This window comes from Equus przewalskii, chromosome 16 (genome assembly GCF_037783145.1).
Source record: "Equus przewalskii isolate Varuska chromosome 16, EquPr2, whole genome shotgun sequence".
Lineage (NCBI taxonomy): Eukaryota > Metazoa > Chordata > Mammalia > Perissodactyla > Equidae > Equus > Equus przewalskii.
The window spans coordinates 49166273-49185232 of NC_091846.1; the positions used below are offsets into that span (position 1 = coordinate 49166273).

The 18960-nt window shown below is 37.9% G+C and overlaps 1 long non-coding RNA gene across 3 annotated transcripts in view; it reads left to right on the forward strand.

The window, feature by feature from the left end:
* The first annotated feature begins 4364 nt into the window (after positions 1 to 4364).
* LOC139076482 (uncharacterized) overlaps positions 4365 to 18960 on the forward strand; it is a 53300-nt gene continuing 38704 nt past the window's right edge. Inside the window, exons 1-2 of one of the 3 annotated variants that reach the window (XR_011528132.1) lie at positions 4365 to 4533; positions 4930 to 5009. This is a non-coding gene — a long non-coding RNA (uncharacterized lncRNA). Of the gene's footprint in view, positions 4534 to 4582; positions 4714 to 4929; positions 5010 to 18960 lie in introns of those variants that run through there. The other 2 variants (XR_011528133.1, XR_011528134.1) reach the window with 2 other exon arrangements.

An 18960-nucleotide genomic window follows, 5' to 3' on the forward strand; every position in this document is an offset into this window, starting at 1 on the left:
ACAACTTAACACTATACCTAAAAGAACTAGAAAAAGAAGAACAAATGAAGTCCAAAGTCCGCAGAAGGAAGGAAATAATAAAAACCAGAGCAGAAATAAAGGAAGTAGAGACTAAAAAGACAAAAGATAGGATCAATGAAACTAGGAGCTGATTCTTTGAAAAGATAAGCAAAGTTGACAAACCCTTAGCTAGACTCACTGAGGAAACAAAGAGAGAATACTCAAATAAATAAAATCAGAAATGAAAGAGGAGAAATTCCAACAGATGCTACAGAAATACAAAGGATTATGAGAACACTGTGAAAAGCTATACACCAACAAGTTGGATAACCTGGAAGAAATGTATAAGTTCTTAGAATCATACAACCTCCAAAACTGAATCAAGAAGAAATAGAGAACCCGAGTAGACCAAACACAAGTAAAGAGTTTGTAATAGTAATCAGAAACCTCCAGAAAAACAAAAGTCCAGGATGAGCTGGCTTCTCTGGTGAATTCCACCAAACGTTCAAAGAAGTTTTAATACAGATCCTTCTCAAGTTCTTCCAAAAAACTGAAGAGGATGGGACAATTCCTAACTCATTTTACAAACCCAACATTAAACTGATACCCAAACCAGACAAGGACACGCATCATAGGAAAATTACAAACCAATATTGTTGACAAACATAGATGCAAAAATCCTCAACAAAATAAGAGCAAATCAAATACAACAATACATTAAAAGGATCATAGACCATGATCAAGTGGGATTTATTCCAGGGGAGCAAAGATGGTTCTACATCCTCAAATCAAGCAATGTGATACACCACATTAACAAAATGAAGAATAAAAATCACATGTCATCTGAATAGATGCAAAGAAAGTGTTTGACAAGATTTAGCATCCATTTATGATAAAATATCTCAATAAAATGGGTATAGAAGGAAAATACCTCAACATAATAAAGGCCAGACGTGACAAACACACTCAACATCATACTAAAAGTGAAAAACTGAAAAGTGTTCCTCTAAGAATTGGAACAAGACAAGGATGCCCACTCTTATTCGACATAGTATTGAAAATCTTAGCCAGAGCAATTAGGTAAGAAAAAGAAATAAAAAGAATCCAAATTGTAAAGGAATAAGTAAAATTGTCACTATTTGTGTATTACATGATTCTATTTATAAAAACCTTGAAGAATCCACCAAAAAACTATTAGAGATAATTAACAAGTACAGTAAAGTTGCAGGGTACAAAATCAACATACAAGAATCAGTTGCATTTCTATACACCAACAATGAACTGGCAGAAAGAGAAATCAAGAATACAATCCCCACATGAAAAGATGTTCATCATCGCTAATCATCAGGGAAATGCAAATCAAAACTACACTAAGATATCACCTTACACCCGTTAGATTGGCAAAAACATCCAAAACCAAGAGCGACAAATGTTGGAGAGGTTGTGGGGAAAAAGGAACCCTCATACACTGTTGGTGGGAATGCAAACTGGTACAGCCACTATGGAAAACAGTATGGAGAGTTCTCAAAAAGTTAAAAATAGAAATGCCCTATGACCCAGCCATCCCATTACTGGGTATCTATCCTAAGAACCTGAAATCAGAAATCCCAAGAGTCCCTTGCACCCCTATGTTCATTGCAGCATTATTTACAATAGCCAAGATGTGGAACCAACCTACATGCCCAGAAACTGATGACTGGATAAAGAAGATGTGGTATATATACACAATGGAATACTACTCAGCCATAAAAAAAGACAAAATTGGCCCATTCACAACAACGTGGATGGACCTTGAGGGTATTATGTTAAGCGAAATAAGCCAGTCAGAGAAAGACGAACTCTATATGACTCCACTCATAGGTGGAAGTTAGTATATTGATAAGGAGATCTGATTGGTGGTTACCAGGGAAAAGGGGGGGTGGGGGGAGGGCACAAAGGGGGAAGTGGTGTACCCACAACATGACTAACAAAAATGTACAACTGAAATCTCACAAGGTTGTAATCTATCATAACATTAATGAAAAAAAAAAGAATACAATCCCATTTACAATTGCAACAAAGAGAATAAAATACTTGACAATAATTTTTTTTTAATTTATTTTTTGAGGAAGATTAGCCCTGAGCTGACATTTGCTGCCAATCCTCTTTTTGCTGAGGAAGACTGGCCCTGAGCTAACATCTGTGCCAATCTTCCTCCACTCTATATGTGGGATGCCTACCGCAGCATGACCTTCTGAGCAGTGCTATGTCCGCACTTGGGATCTGAACCAGCGAACCCCAGGCCACTGAAGAAGAACGTGCGCGCTTAACCACAGCAACACTGGGCCAGCCTCTACTTAGCAAGAAATTTAACAAAGGAGGTGAAAGACCTATACACTGAAAACTGTAAGACATTATTGAAAGAAATTGAAGAAGGCATAAAGAAATGTAAGGATATTTTGTGCTCATGGATTGGAAGAACAAACATAGTTAAAATGTCCATATTACTTAAAGCAATCTAGAAACTCAATGCAATCCCACTCAGAATCCTAATGAGATTTTTCGCAGAAATAGAACAAAGAATCCTAAAATTTATATGGAACAATAAAAGACGAATAGCAACAAATAGCCAATGCAATCCTGAGAAAAATGAATAAAGCTAGAGGTATCATACTCCCTGATTTCAAAGTATACTACAAGGCTATATTAATCAAACCAGCATGGTCCTGGTACAAGAACAGACATAAAGATCAATGCAACAGAATGGAGAACTCATGAATAAACCCACATATCTATGGCCAGGTAATTTTCAACAAAGGAGCAAAGAACATACAATGGAGAAAGGAAAGTCTCTTCAATAAACAGTGTTGGGAAAACTAGACAGCCACACGCAAAAGAATGAAAGTAGGCCATTGTCTTACACCATACACAAGAATTAACTCAAAATGGATTAAAGACTTGAATGTAAGACCTGAAACCATAAAACTCCTAGAAGACAACACAGGCAATACGCTCTTTGACACTTATCTTACTAATATCTTTTTTGAATACCACGTCTCCTCAGGCAAAGGAAACAAAAGAAAAAATCAACAAATGGTACTACATCACACTAAAAAGCTTCTGCACAGCAAAGGAAACCCTCAACAAAACAAAAAGACACCCCACCAACAGGGAGAAAATATCGGCAAATCATATATCCAATAAGGGGTTAATATCCAAAATACGTAAAGAGTTCATATAGAAGCAAAAAGACAAACAACATGATCTAAAAACGGGTAAAGTATCTGAACAGACATTTTTCCAAAGAGGATATACAGATGGCCATCAGGCACATGAAAAGATCTTCAACATCACTAATTATTAGGGAAATTCAAATCAAAACTACAATGAGATATCACCTTATACCCATCAGAATGGCTATTATTTAAAAGATATTAAATAACAACTGTCAGAGAGGGTGTGAAGAAAAGGGAACACTCATACCCTGCTGGTGGGAATGTAAACTGGTGCAGCCACTATGGAAAACAGTATGGAGATTTCTCAAAAAATTAAAAATAGAACCACTATATGATCCATCTATTCCACTTCTGGATATTTATCCAAAGAACATGAAAACAGTGATTCAAGAAGATATATGCACTCCTATGTTCATTGCAGCAATATTCACAATAGCCAAGACTTGGAAGCAACCTAAGGGCCCATCAATTGATGAATGGATAAAGAAGATGTGGTGTATATATACAGTGGAATACTACTCAGCCATAAAAAAAGACAAAATTGTATCATTTGTGACAACATGGATGGACCTTGAGGGTATTATGCTAGGAAAATAAGTCAGACAGGGAAACATGATTGCTATATGACTTCACTCATATGTGGAAGATAAACACATAGATATAGAAAACAGATTGGTGGTTACCAGAGGGGAAGAGGGTGGGGGGCAGGGCAAAATGGGTAAAAAGGCACATATGTATGGTGATGGATGGAAACTAGACTTTTGGTAGTGAACACGATGTAGTCTATACAGAAGCCAAAATATGATGTACAGCTCAAAGTTACATAATGTTGTAAACCAATGTGAATGCAATAAAAAAAAGCCCATCAAAATCACCCACAAATCCACCCATTGTTCACTATATCCATTTTCTACCTCTTATCATTTCTTCCCATAGAAGCCAGAGTGACATTCTTAAAAGATGAACTATCCCTGCAGGGCCTGGGCCTTGCTTTCTCAGCAAAAGTCCCCAGGCTCATTGCAACCATTTGTCCTTCTGGCTTCCACCTGGGCAGGCCGCCCAGCTGCTGGGATTTGTAACAATCTATGGCCTGGCCAGCCTGGATCCTCCCTTATCTCACGTAAAGAACATCTCGTCTTACAGGGACACAGAGCCACTCCGTGTGAGCTACTGTTCCTGGGAACACTGGTCGTACCGAGGACAGCCCTTTGGCAAGGATGCAGCCTTTGTTCCTCTGCCCACTTAAGCAAGCTTGCCTCAGGGGGTGGTAGTGGTGCGCAAATCTGCGTCCAGCCGGCTGCCACTGGACTCTCTGTAAGTAAGTCCCAATAAACTTTTATGTCTCATTCGCAGTCTCCGGGTCGTTTCTCCAGTCTCTTGGAACCTGTCCCACACTGCTCACCCAGGTGGGTGTGTGGTGGAACAATCCCAGAAAAGATTTTTGAGCTTGGTTGCCCCTATGACCAAAACTCTTCAGAATCTTTCTGTTGCTGTTGAGGTAAAATCCACTTCCCTTCCTCTCTCTTCCTCCTTCAACATGGGTTACAAGGCTCAGCATAATCTACCAGCTTTACCAGCCTCCTCGCAAGGCCTTCTTTCCTCTCTGGTCCTCTTTCTCTGAGCTCTTTCCCATCTGGGCCTTACATAGCTGCTCAGTCCCTAGGAATGCTCTTCTGTTGATTCTGAGGTTCCCTAACACCTGTTCTTTCTTCAGGGCCCAGTGTTGAGGTCACCTCCTCAGAGAGGCTTTCTCTGACCCCCACCTCTGCCAGGACTCTCCGCTCTAATCCGAGGGTGAGTAACTATCTTAGTTTGCCCAGAACTGAGGGGTTTCTTGGAAAGTAAGACTTTCAGTGATAAAACCAAGACAGCCCTAGGCAAACTGGGAAGATTGATCACACTATCTCCTCCTCAGTTGCAAAATGTACTTTTTTTATAGCGCCCACATAATTTATAATTGTATATTTAGTTGTGTGATGTTTTTTAAGTGGCTACCATCCTTATTATAGTATAATTTCATAAGGAGGGTGGTATCTATTTTTTCAATCTTCTTGTCTCCGGTGCCTAGCACTACACTTAGCACAAAGCACCTTCCTGATAATTATTGCTTTTGAAAGAGACACATGTCTTATTGGCTACTTCTGCTACAAAGGGAAGTGAGAATGCTGACATATGAGTTGTGAAACAATATGCCTTCTTTTGTTTCACCTTCTAAAACACATGTCATCTCATCAGAATGCTTTGGAAATATCCTTTCTTCTCATTGGTCCCTAGACATTCATATTGTGTTTTAGTTGGCTATAGTCCATCAATTCCATTTATGTATGTGATCCCAGTCTTTTGATCTCAGCTAAGAGAGGCTGCAGCTAAAGAAATACCTATGTCACAAACCTAGTAAGTTAATACTCAAAGACCCTTTCATAATAATAACAATTAATAGTAACTAATATTGAGTACTTAGATATATGCTGAGCTCTGGGTTAAGCACTGTATATATGTAATCTCTTTTGAAAATGTGCATCTTATGAGACAAACACTTTTATTGTATTCATTTCACTGATGAAGGACACAGAGAGAATAAGCATTACAACCAAAGTTGGTTATATATTAAGCGGTTGAGTCAAGATTCTGAGATCTGTCTGACTTAAATAAGTCCAGATTTAATCTATTCCTTTGAAAGAAAAGGAGAGAATTGATTCTTATCAATAGTGATTTACTTACCTGAATTAAGGTAACTGATCATCTGATTCAGGCAAACTCCCTTTTGGAAGTTAACTGGACTGTACCTGTTCAATTATAGAACTGAATTTTATAAATACATATCATTATATGTAGTACATATGATAGTTGTGTTTAGCTAGTAGATAATAGCTAACATTTATCTAATGCTTAACATGAGCCAGATTCTAAGTTAAGTACTGGAGACATGTTAACTCATTTAATCAGCACAATCTATGAGGTGGTGTGATATTTTCCACTTTTTATAGGCAGTGGGACTGAAGTGCAAAAAAGAAAAGAAAAATTTTCCTGAAGTCATACAGTTTTAAGTGATGGAGCCAGGATTGGAATCCAAGACCATTTGATTTCTAAGATATATTTTTCATCTATCTCTTTTTTCTCCAAGCCCCAAACTGACCAGGGATTAAAAGTTTTTGCAATACTTTTCACGTATCTTTTGCTTATTTCTACATTACTCAGCACAGTTGAATACCAGTATATATGAAATGTTCTCTCTCATGAGAACTTAAATAATTGGAACTGTACTTAGTCAGTAGAGGGCACCTCAGGGTATTCATTTTTACACTACAACTCCCCTTGGCAGGATCTTAGTGAAACCATGAAATGTTTCTCTTCCTCTGGAGAAAAACAATAGAACCTTTCCTCTTCCAAATGTCTGACAGTCATAAAAGCTTGACCAGCTTGGGAGAGAGAGGTCAGCACTTTAAGTTGATATGAGACCCTTCAGGATAGTGACTGTATCTTTTATATGTCTTACACACAAATGTGTGTAACATGTATTGGTTAATTAATTTCAGTGGATTGACTGAAATATGCAATCCCCTCAATCCTGTGTTGCTACCTGAGACCAGACTTTGGCCGTGTCCTCCTCTTACTATTTAACTAATCTGTACAGCCTCCTCAGGCTCTCAGGTAGACTGACTTACATTGCTTGTGGCTGTGCATTGTGGATTAGAAAACTTTAGAAAGACTTGGAGAAATCATTTTTTTTCCTGAAAAAGTAGAAAAGTAATTTGTTATGTTTTCAGTTATTTCATATATCTTTATGAGATCAAGAACAGAATCTTTGGGATTTTAAAAATTACGCAGATATAGCAATTCATCTTGCAAATAAACTACTGTTCATTTTGCATAAATTATAGATTTCATCTAATAACATGTTTAAATTTAGATTCCTCCCTTTTCAATATTTTATCATTAATTTTTTTTCTCTCCGGAGAGCTTCACTTTTGCTAAAGCCAAGTTAACATGTCTAGAAAATGATGATAAGAAAAAGATTCTACTAGTGTTTATAGATGCACTCAAAATCCCAGAAAGAAATAGGACAATAGGACTTTTTTTTTTAACAGATGGAAAGAGTGATCAAATATGCATGAAAGGCAGAGATGTAGAAAGAGGCAACATCCATAGAAAATGAAACAAAAATGTGGGCTCAAATGCACCTTTGCTGAAGCCAAGGTTTCTTGCAAAAAGAGTGCTCTGCAATCTCAAATTTGAGGAAGAAGACTATCCCTGGCAAGCAGTTACTCTTGGTGGTTGACAAGAGATTGACTAAAGTTCTTCACAACCGTGTCAAATGTCTTCAGTTTCATTCAACTGTCACACACACAACAATAATTGGCTCTGGTTGGCTCAACGAAGATTTTCTTGTGATTGAATTAAGATCAAAATAAATTTCTTCCTCTTCCTAGTCCTGGGGAAAGGAAATGATAGTGAGACATATTTGGAGATAGTAAAATTTGAGCCATTCAGAAAGAAGAATTAGCTTTCTCATCTTCTGATTTGAAACATTCAGGTAGTATTCTAGGTAATATGTTGATTACTCTCATGGCAAAAATATTGGCTAAACTCTTATATAGTGGATAATTGCACATTTTGCCCAGAAGAGAGTATACATTTAAGCAATAAATGAAAGCATTTTTTTAGTAGATATTCTATTTGGCTACCAGTTGGCAAAACTGCTTCCAGTTTTGACAGAAGTTACAATCAGTGACTTTCCATCTGGGTCTAACTGGGAATAGGTAACACTGAAAAGGAATTGTCACAGATTAAAATGAAGTGGGCTTTCCTTGGGTTTGTCCTTCATTTCTACAGAAAATTTGGAAATAAGGATATCAAATTCATTGTATTTTGAGTTGGATATTGATACCATTGCTGTAATGGGATCTGTTGCAAGAAGGATTACTCACACATATAGGCTAAGGACCTACTTAAGGAGTTAACGTAGGATGGTTTGCAGCTGAGATAGAAGTTGGACTAAGGTTTTGATTTCTAGAGAGATTTTGGCGAGAAGTCTTATTATGGTTATCACCTGTGGAAACATAAAAGTATTTGCTCAAACGTGGAGATACTTTCTCTGAAAGATTAAAAGCAGTTGCTTCTGTTTGGAGTAAAAACATTGATATTTGAAAAATGTACTCTACATCTATTTCCTTGTTTCTTTTATACTAGAAACTAGTAATTTAAATTATATATTAATGTGTGCATTGGTTTCCTAGGGTTGCATAATAAAATAAAATCTGGATGGCTTAAAATAACAGGAATTTATTGCCTTACAGTTCTGGAGGCTAAAAGTTCAAAATCAGCAGGTTGGTTCCTTCTGAGAGCTATAAAGGAGAATCTTTTCCATGACTCTCCCTAGCTTCTGTAGATTGCTTGTCATCTTTGGCTGGGAGATGCATCACTCCTTTGTCTTCACATGGTATTCTCTGTTTTTTCATATTGTCTTCCCTCCGAGCATGTTTGTTTTTGTGTCCAATTTTCCCCTCTTGTTAAGGACACCAGTCATATTGAATTAGGGCCCATCCTAATGACCTCATTTTAACTTGATTATTTCTGTAATGAGGCTCTTTCCAAATACTAGGTCACATTCTGAGTTACTGGCACTTAGGATTTCAACATATCTTTTTTTAGGGGACATAATTCAACCCGTAACAATGCATTATCAGTAAAGCTCATTTTTTAAGGCACTGTGATTCCTAATGTTTTATACAGCTGGGAAAGTTGGTTTACAAATCTTATGCACTGAAACAACGTAAGTTGTCTACCTGGTGGAAACTTTTTCAAACTATAGGCCCATGACACCTGAAATCTGCTCGCGTTGCTACAGGTATCTGAGATGCTGATCATTTCGTAGACAGTGAAATGATAACATTTCATCAAAGGTGGCTTTTCATAAAGAGGGGGAAGCTGTAGAAGCTCCTTCCATAGAGAAGGGAAAGTAGACTGGTGCTTCTCTTATTTGTCCAAATTCAAAGGCATCAGGAACGGGCTCCTTGCTCCCCAGTTCGGTCCCTGTATAACATTATTTTAGCTCCACTATCAAACAACTACCTAACACAAGACTTCTGTTTTGGCAGTTCATACTCGAGGTATCTTTCCAATAGTTTTCTAGCCTCTGTGGTTCATGCCCATTTACTGTAATAATAGCTAACACTATCTCACAGTAGTTCTTTCCACTCCCTTCCTGTTTCTGCTACTATAACTAGTTTTACTGGAACTATCCAACATACGCGCAGTTCACTGATTCTTTCTATTCACGCTGCCCTACCTACACTCACATACACTTATATACACCTATAGAGATATAACTGCTCATTCATGTATTTCAACAGTACTCAGCAAGAATTATTCCTTCTTCATCCCAGATGATGCTGTGATGGTAGACTGGAGATATCCTTGGAAAGTTCTTGTACACTAATGCATGTTCTTTCTTCATTCAGTCAGCGCTGTGATGCTGTAAGAGGTTTATGATCAAGTTATTAATTGAAATTTGTAAATATTAAACAGGAAACAAGACATTGAAATGATGAGAAGAAGGAAAAACTCAAAGCAACAGATGAATTAGGGGGTTATTGAAATATCTGAAAGAGAAGTAAAAAGTACTTGGGCAAAAGCAATGTTAAGGAAAATGCAAAAAAAAACCCCAGCATGGACTATAATGTCTTTCAAGGTAAAAAAACACAAAACAGAATACTCTAAGTTAATTGGATGCATAAGGCGGAGGGCGAGGAGGAGTCAACATTGGCTCCGAGTTATATGTTGGGGCAATAAGATGTACACATATATCAAGAGAAGGATCTGGTTTGGGAAGCAGAATAAGAGACAGTACATTCTGTTCTGACTCTTGGAGTTTTAGGAACCAACAGGTCCATGTTCCAAGTCTAGATATATATTTGGGAGTCAGTTATGCAGAGATAAAGCTATGGAAATGAAAAGGCACATGATTAAAATAAAAGCAGAGAAAGAATTTCAAAGGCAGAACCCTAAAGAATACGTACATCTTCAAGATAGGAAAAAAAAACCCTGAAGAATTCAAAAAAGGTTCTTAGGAGGAGGAATCAAATATGAGAAAATCTAATGTGGAGAGTTTCATGGAAAGCTAGTCAAACATTTTTAAATGTTTCAAGGGACTAAGATCAGGGACTGTTTCATATATTTATAGTATCCAGCAGAGCTTGCAAAAAATAGGTATTCAATGCTTGCTACTGAATTAAATCCTTGGAAGAAAGAACTTAGTGAAACTCTTAGAATCCAAAAATTATAACTGGTATATATATCTGTACTATCCTGCCATCCAGTATTAGATTTTCGAAAAATCCCCATCTTCTAGTTCTCCCTCAAATGCCGCAATAACAGACCATTACATAGTTGTTAACCTCCCGTCCTTATGAGTACAGTGCCAAGTAGGGACTATAATGCCTGTTCACACCAAAGGAGTTGGAACTTTGAAATAGTCAAGGAGTTGTGGAATTAGGATTCCACTGGGTGAACTTGACACCAGCACCTGTCTTCTTTCTTTATGTCATGCTGAGTGACTCTGGAGCCCAACTAAACCAATCTGCTCCAGTGACCATCCTTGAATATTTGAAGACACATTAGTCTTCTATTTTTCAAGCCAATTATTTCTGGTTATTTAAAATGTCTTCTGAAAATCATTGTAAAATCAGTGTAAAGTATTGTCACTGTTATTGTCATCTTCCTCTATAAGTAATTTTTGGAAAAATTAAGTAAAGATTGTGAAAATAATTTTATTAAATAATAATAAAAGGTAACATATATGGCTTACTGTATTCACGGCGCTCTTTTAAATTCTTTATGTATGTTAATTCATGTCATTCCAACAACAACCTAATGAGATAAATATTATTATCTCCATTTTGATGAAATTGGCACAGCGAGGTTAAATCATTTGCCCAAGGCAAAATAGGTCAACTAGTAGGATATCTATCTATCCATCCATCTATCTATCTATCTATCTATCTACCTACCTACCTACCTATGTATCTATCTGTGTATCTATATGTCCATCTATCTATCTGAATTTATTATAAGGAATTGACTTATGCAATTGTAGGGGCTGGTTTAGCAAAGCAAATCCAAAGTCTGTAGGGCAGGTGGTCAGGAAGGGAAGATCATGAGCAGGCTGGAAACCCATAGGCACAATTTGAGGTTTGCTGTCCACAGGCAGTAGTCTCAACTCAGGAGTAGCTTAAGCCCACGTTTAAAGATCTTCCAAGTAAGTCTGGCCGGCCCAGGTTATCCGGGATAATTTCTCTCTTAATTAAATTAAAGTCAACTGATCAGGGACTTTAATCATATCTGCAAAATCTCATCACAGAAACATCCAAATTAGTGTTTGGTTGAATAACCGGTCATGCTACAAAATGGCTGCTACTCTTTTCTTTCTTCCAGTTTTTTTGAGAGAATGTCCCTTGCAGCCCAACCTAACCAGAAACATATTAGAAAGGGAATCTGGGGACTGTTGTTCAGCTCAGGGAAGTGGACACATCAAATGCCATCACAGGCAGGCAAGGTTATAGACATAATGGTCTACATTTTGCCACGTTTTGTTGCCTGGTCACATTATTTGCAGGATGCTTCAAAATATGGCTGATAAAATTAAAACATAAATTAAGAATGGCAAGATGAAAGCATAAAGGAGATTATGATTGTTATATCAATGTTTGACATATTGTTAGAGATGAGTAAAATACGTAGTTATATTAGATATAAGTAATGACAAATACTTAGATATTTTGTATTATAATAAAAGCTATTCCTACCTTGCTTAAACCTCAAGCTATTTAAATAAAGATATATGCTTTTTCTGCAGTAGATATCAGATTCATATTAACTGAAAATAAAATTGCAATTGATTAGTATGCTCTCTAAAACAGTAAAATTTGGGGTGACAAGAGATGATAAATGTATTTTGGGAAGGGGAAAATAACATACGGTAGATTGTGATAGTTTCAATAGATACCATTTATTGTGAACTTACAGGAACTTACATCATTATCATTAACCTTCATACAACCCTGAAAGGTCACTCAGTTGGAAAGTGGCTGATCTAGGATTCAACTCAGTTATGTGCTATTCTTTACTCTGCATGCTTTTAACTATACTCTGTTGCCTCTGAAAGTTATTTTTGGATATCCATTTCATCTACCTATTGGTAATGTGCTTTCCCCCTCCTCCCTTCTCTTAACACTCACTTTCAGGATGAACTTAATGCTGTCTTACAAGATGGTCGACATTTTATGCCTTTTTACTAACTGTGGAAATTAAAGATTTCTTTTTCTTGGCCTAGGCCTCTTGGTCATTGGTGAATGAACAGGTACAGAGGGCAGTTTGAGGGCAAAGTCTCCCTTCCAAGCACCTCTGAATGCACTCTAAGTAAGCAGCTGCCTGTTGTGTCCACCCCTACATCACCCCCACTCTTCTCTTGGGGACTTGATGTTGATATTAAAGGAATTTGCTCAGCCGTTCTCTTAAACTGTTGTAGAGATACATTGACACTCTTAACTGGCTGATGATTTATAAAAATTCTAACTCCTGCTTTCCTAACAGCCAAGTTATAACAATATTCTCACTATAAATATGAGTCCAAGTGCATTAAAAAAAACCAGCTACCCTCATTTGTTGAAAAATAGATTTAGAAGGCTATATACTATATTTAATTCAGTTTTACCGATGCCCATATTGAGACAATGTGGTCTTCTAGACCATTTTACTTTCTTTTTTAAAAGGAAAATGTCAGGAATTTAATCAGTTCCTTATATAGATAGACTTTTGAAAGGAAAGAAAATAGGTGTATTCTTTGACTGTGGAGTATAAGAGAAGACAAAAATGAAAAAAATGAAACCCTAAAGTTAGAGTTGGAAATCTGTAGCCAATTACTAGGTGCCCCCAAATTCATCACAGTACAAGGGTGACATACAATTTTAGGGGCCAAAAGGAGAAGAAACCCAATACGTCATCTGCTAGCATCATCCCAGGCATCTAGAGGAGCATGAGGTCTATTGTGCATATTTGGGAGCTATGAAAATAAATAAAGGAAACCTCAACTAAAATTGGAGTCAGGAAGGCCTATAGAGGGAGCTCTCACACCCTACCACACATTGTCAATTACCCCAAGCGCAAAGAGACATACCTTGCATCTCCAACAGGAAGGTGTCTCTTTACTACCCCAACAGGAGGAAGGAAGATTTTTTTTTTGCCTAGCAACAAGCCCACCCAATGGAAAATGCCGCAGCTCAGCCAATGAGAAGCTGCCATCACCCTGAACTCATACTTCCATCCAATAAACTTTCATTTTTCCTTTGCTAATAATTTTCTTGCCCCACCCTCTTTTTTATAAAAGCCTTCCATTTTGTATAACTCCTTGGAGTATCTCTCCGCTTACTAGATGAGATGCTCCCAAATTCATCAATTGTTTGATAAAGCCAATTAGGTCTTCAAACTTACTCAGTTGAATTTAGATTTTTAAACAAAGCTCACATATTCCCTACTTTAATTTAAAAACACTCTAAGCAATCAGCAGCTGGATTTTGTCTTCTTATTCATAATTTATAGATATTCTTATGCCCTTGAAATAATCACAATTTCCAAGACTCAGTTTCTTTTCCCCTGCTTTATCACCCACTCTGCTGTGTTCTTGGCCATTCAGTTCTCTTTGTCATTCCTTGGCTTCCTCATTTGCAAGAGTGGGGACATTACATTTGTCACTTCCCTTTCTCAGACCACTGGAAAGATTAATGGGGTGATATATTTAAAGACTATTGGACTTGTTGAAAACAAGGTGCTACATATGCAAGGTATTTCATCCTTATTTATCTCATCTTTGGGGGAAAATGAACACAGCTGGGGCTTAGGTTAGCGTAGGACTCAGGGACTGAAACTATCGTTTGGGAAAAGAATTCCTCTTACTTTGGAATGGGTTTTTTTTTTAAGGACTTTGAAAATGAAGTGCTGAACATTTTCCTTTCCTGATTGATTCTCTGTATGTGGCGATTGTCCCTGAAGCTCATTGTTATCTCATAATTTCCCTGTAGCATGTAAAGTTTATGCTTTTCTGGTAACTTATAGAAACTTTCTTAAGGAAAATAGAAGACTATAAAAAATAGAAAGTGGCAAGATACAGTGTGCAAGATAGCATTTGTATAAAAAGATGGGAAAAGAAATAGCTTCCATTATTATGTTCTTTCAAGGAATAAAGTTCAGATGTTAAAGTTTCAGCTTTGAAATTGTAGACATATCTGACAATATCAAGACAACTCATTCCATTTCTCAGAGCAGAGACCAGTAAATATTCCTACATGGATTATTGGTGTGAGGAGAAACATTGGATACACAAGGGGGCCCCTGAAATTCCGGGTGTGGGGGATATCTATAGAAAACTAAAAAGAGCTAACACTTTGTTGAATGTTTACTGTATTCCTCACATTTACATACAATATTTTATTTAATCTTTACAACAATTCCAATATTTTCCTCGTTTCCAAAATCAAGTTAAGTAACTTGCTTGAGTTCACATAGCTAGGAAGTTGAAGAGCCTGGATTGAAAGTTACCTGGCATAAATCTGTGCCTATCATTGTTATATTTTACTGTTTGTGAGAAGAAATTCAAAAGCTGATCTCATATTCAGTGAGTGTGCTTTTGTTATGTGGACACACGACTAATTCACCCACTAGGCTCCAAGCTCTCTTGAAGGCACTGAATGTGTCTTATTCATCTTTGTGGGAAATCCAATCCCAAGCCCTATGTCTGTTCATAGGAAGGATGTCATAAATAGATGTCCGTAAAGGAGATATTATTATTTCCTTGATGTAGATAAGAAAACTGAGGTTTTAAGATGTTAAGCAATGTGCCCACAATCCTGTAGCTGATAAAGAGCAAAGCCAGCATTGTGGCCCAGGACTTCTGACTCTGGTCTATGGCTCTTCCAGGATACTGTGGTTTCCTCTACTCTTTTCCCCTTTCTGTTCCCAGGTTTCTAATTTTATAAGGTTATTGATCACGTGTTAAGCTCTGTAGGAAAGCTGGGGAAATTTTCATGTCCATTGAACCAAGAGGTACTTTTAGACTTCAAAAGACAGGGAGGTAATTAGAGATTTATTCAGTTTCCACAAGGAGCCAGGCATATTGCTAAGTTCATTACTAATCTCATCTAAATTAATCTTCTTAACTATTCCATAATGTAGTAGTGACTATGGTCCTATTTTATGGATGAGGAAACTGAGGCTAAGAGAGGTTCAATTGCTTGTCCCAGGTCATACAACTATTTAAACACAGGTCATCCTGACTCTATAATCCAAATTCATTTAGCTACACCAAAAAGGGTGACATAGTACAGTGTCTCTGAAAGCTTTATTTTAATACACAATTAATGTCTGAGACTATTTCTATTTTCCTTACTTAAGAGAACCAGATTTTGTTGAGTCATTTTGTAGTTGTAAACTCCATTGTCAAAATAATATTTTCACTGAGATATTTGAATGTGATCACTACTCATTAATGAAATGAATTGAAAAATGATAGAAGCTTGTAACAGGAACATTGGTCCTTCAGAGAGGTCTAGAATTCTCTGTCTGCATTCTTTTGCCTTCTACCAGGCTGCCTAGCACGTTCACCCTTGGAGGACCTGCCAGCTCTATCCTAAGTCCTGGCCTTCTCATCAGCATCAGATAATCACTGGTTTCACATTTCCACCCACCTGGCCTTCCTGTTGCAAATCATTGACATTCTTCCTTTCAGTGAGAGCCAGTACTCTAGTCCCTTTCTGCCCTTTGCTTCATCTCCCTTTTCTTTTTATCTATAGAGACTTAATACCCATACTTAAAGAGAAACCTGCTGTCAGGACGCAAGCAGATGCCACCTCTGCTTCTGCCACTGCTGGCCAAAAGCCCAGGCAGTGACAGTTGGGTTAGAATGAGATTCCTGGCACATCTGGGAGAGAAGCATTTTGGGGCACAGAGGTGATGGTGACAAATTAAAATGACTGCCAAAGCAGAGTGGAATAGCAGCTGGTACGTGAAAGGTGTCGTTAATGTTCTAAAGAGGATCTAAAGTCATGCCTGGAAAATGTAATTTATAAGATGAAACTTATAACCTAAGAATTTATTTTTATGGTTGTCTTGCTTCAGAATAAAGAGATGAGATGCCATGTATCTGCCAAGTAGTGAAAACTTTAGAAATTTTGAACATTTGCTTCCTGGATTTTGGATGTGGACCATGGTATATTCCATACGTGTGTGTATCTGGGGTGTCTTAAAGAATCATTCCCACTTTCCAAAATGAATGCTCAAAGCTTCATGTGTCAGATTCCAGGATCCCCACAGACTCACCAGTGTTGGGTGTGGGGTGGAAATGAAGGAATATGTTTAGCTCCTGCATCCCCTTACTGACACAGCACTTGGAGCTTACTTACTGAGCCTGGAAAGCCTGGAAAAGACACATTTCCCCCAGAGACTGGCCAGGAGTAGCCTGCCAGGTTGCTGGATCCTCCATCTGGGGAGCTGGATTTGGGGCTTCCCACAGGAAGTCTGGTGGCACTTTCCTACTTGCCTAAACTGAAAGGCTCTGGGATAGGGAAAGAACTGGAATCTATCTTACTTATGTCCAGTGCTGTATTTGTCCAGCACCAGGCCCAAACTGGACGGGGGTCTCTTGTGTGGTTAGAAATCTTTCAAATCCTTCTTTCTGATTAGAATGAAGGTGTTTCTACTGAAACCAAGGGCGTTATCTTGCCAAATCAATGTAACTGAGGCTGAGTCATCTCCTCTTGCCCCAAACTTGTGTATTAAGCAGATTTTCTTTTCTTAGCTGTTCTTCTGCAGAGGCTAATTCTATTCACTAGTGCTTCACTCAGTCAAAAGATTTCATGCTAAGCTGGCCAGGCTTATTGATATCCAAAGCTGTTCTAACTTCCTGCACCAGCAGCCCTTCTCCAGAGAGCCAGTTTGCCAGAGGAAGACTGGTTCCAGACAGATGTTGGTGTCCAGTTGCCTCATAAACCCAGAATGTTTAGTGTAATGTTAGGAGGGCAGGCTATGGAGTCAGACAGGCTGCTTTCAAATCCTTCTCAAGTACTAGCTGTGCAACTTTGGCCAAGTTACTTAAATGCTCTGAGCCAGTATGAAAACAGAGATGCTAATTTTTATCCCATAGACTGGTGATGGAGATTATTAGGTTCTGGTGGGCACCATAGATATGTAGTGCTCTCAACACCGGCCTGGAAGCCACGGCTTCACCCTGCCAGGAGGGCATTGTCTGCATAGCTGGTAGCTGCCACCAGCACCATTAGTACACTGAACTGGGAAGATAAGAGGAAATTGGGGTCGGCATACATTATTAACCAGAAGGGCTTGTTGCGGGCTCATAAACCAACCCAACATCCCCTTCCTGAAAATATGTGGGAGGGATTTTAGTTGCAGGGAGGATATAATACAAATTGAGATGAAGCCAAATAAATACTGTGTTTTGACTATTATTAGTGTTAGCTATTATGCTCTATATTCCCAGGGCTGTTGTGGCCTAGGAAACACCTGTTACATATTTGTACATCTCAGCCTATCCTCAGGCATTTTAGGTACAGCTATTGTTTTAGCCGTAGAGTTCATATAAGATGGAATAATGGGGTAATTAAATCAAACCATATGATTTCCAAGAATTAACAATAGGCTTTTCTATTTTGTATTCTTGTCTCTCCTAGCATTTTCACTTTCACAAGTGTGATTGCTTCATCTTGAAATTTAAGTAGAATGAACAGACAAACTCAAATAGAAAAGTAAATCTAGGTCATTCAAACTGAAATTGTATTTTGGGTCATCTGTGAAATGTCTTTGACCTCTGTTTGTTTCCACAGCTATAAAATGGAAAAATTACAACCAATTCCATAATGTTATGAACAAAGCTCTTTTAAAATTAAAGTCATGCCAATCTTAATTTCAGCTTTTAGCACAAAGTTGGCACAAGATAGGCAGTTAAATGGTCTATTTCATGAGTAAAATAATATTATTTTACTCATGTGACATATAATTCTTGTTTATCCAGGAAATTCTATTGTGGAGCAGAAAGAATACTTAATTGGGCATCAGGAAACCGAGATTCCAGTCCCAGAATGACCTTGTGTTAATTGGATGACTTCCCTTCTTGGACCGTTATGTTCCTTATTTACCACTTAAAGGAGCTAATGCTCTCTGGTTCCTCCGTCCATTGTTAACACATTAATGATTTTATTTAATCAATAATGTAGCAGGATTATAGTATCAATGGTTCTCCCTTGAGATCTAGTAGAGGTCAAGTGGTTCATGGCGTGCAGGGGGGAAGGAAGAAGAGAGGGAGGAAGGAGGGGAAGATGTGGGAGAAGAGGAAGAGAAACAAATGAAAAGGGAGAAGGAAAAGGAAAAGTCCTTTAGATGTCATGGTGCAGTACCAGCCCCATGTGAAATTCTGAAATAAGTATGGTTTGTCTTTGTACTTCTCACCATTCTTCATTCATTCAGTTCCCAGCTCCTCTGCTTCTCCTTCCAGGTATCTGGATGAATAATATCTAGCTGATGTTCTGATCTTCCTACCCTCCCTACCCTAAAAGGCTCCATACTCCCAAATCTCGTCTCTTTTCTCACCCAATCCAACTGCACACACATCTGAACTCAGCTGCAAGTTGGGAGAGACATAATTAATGCTTAAATGAAGATGATTTAATCTTCAATGCTCTTT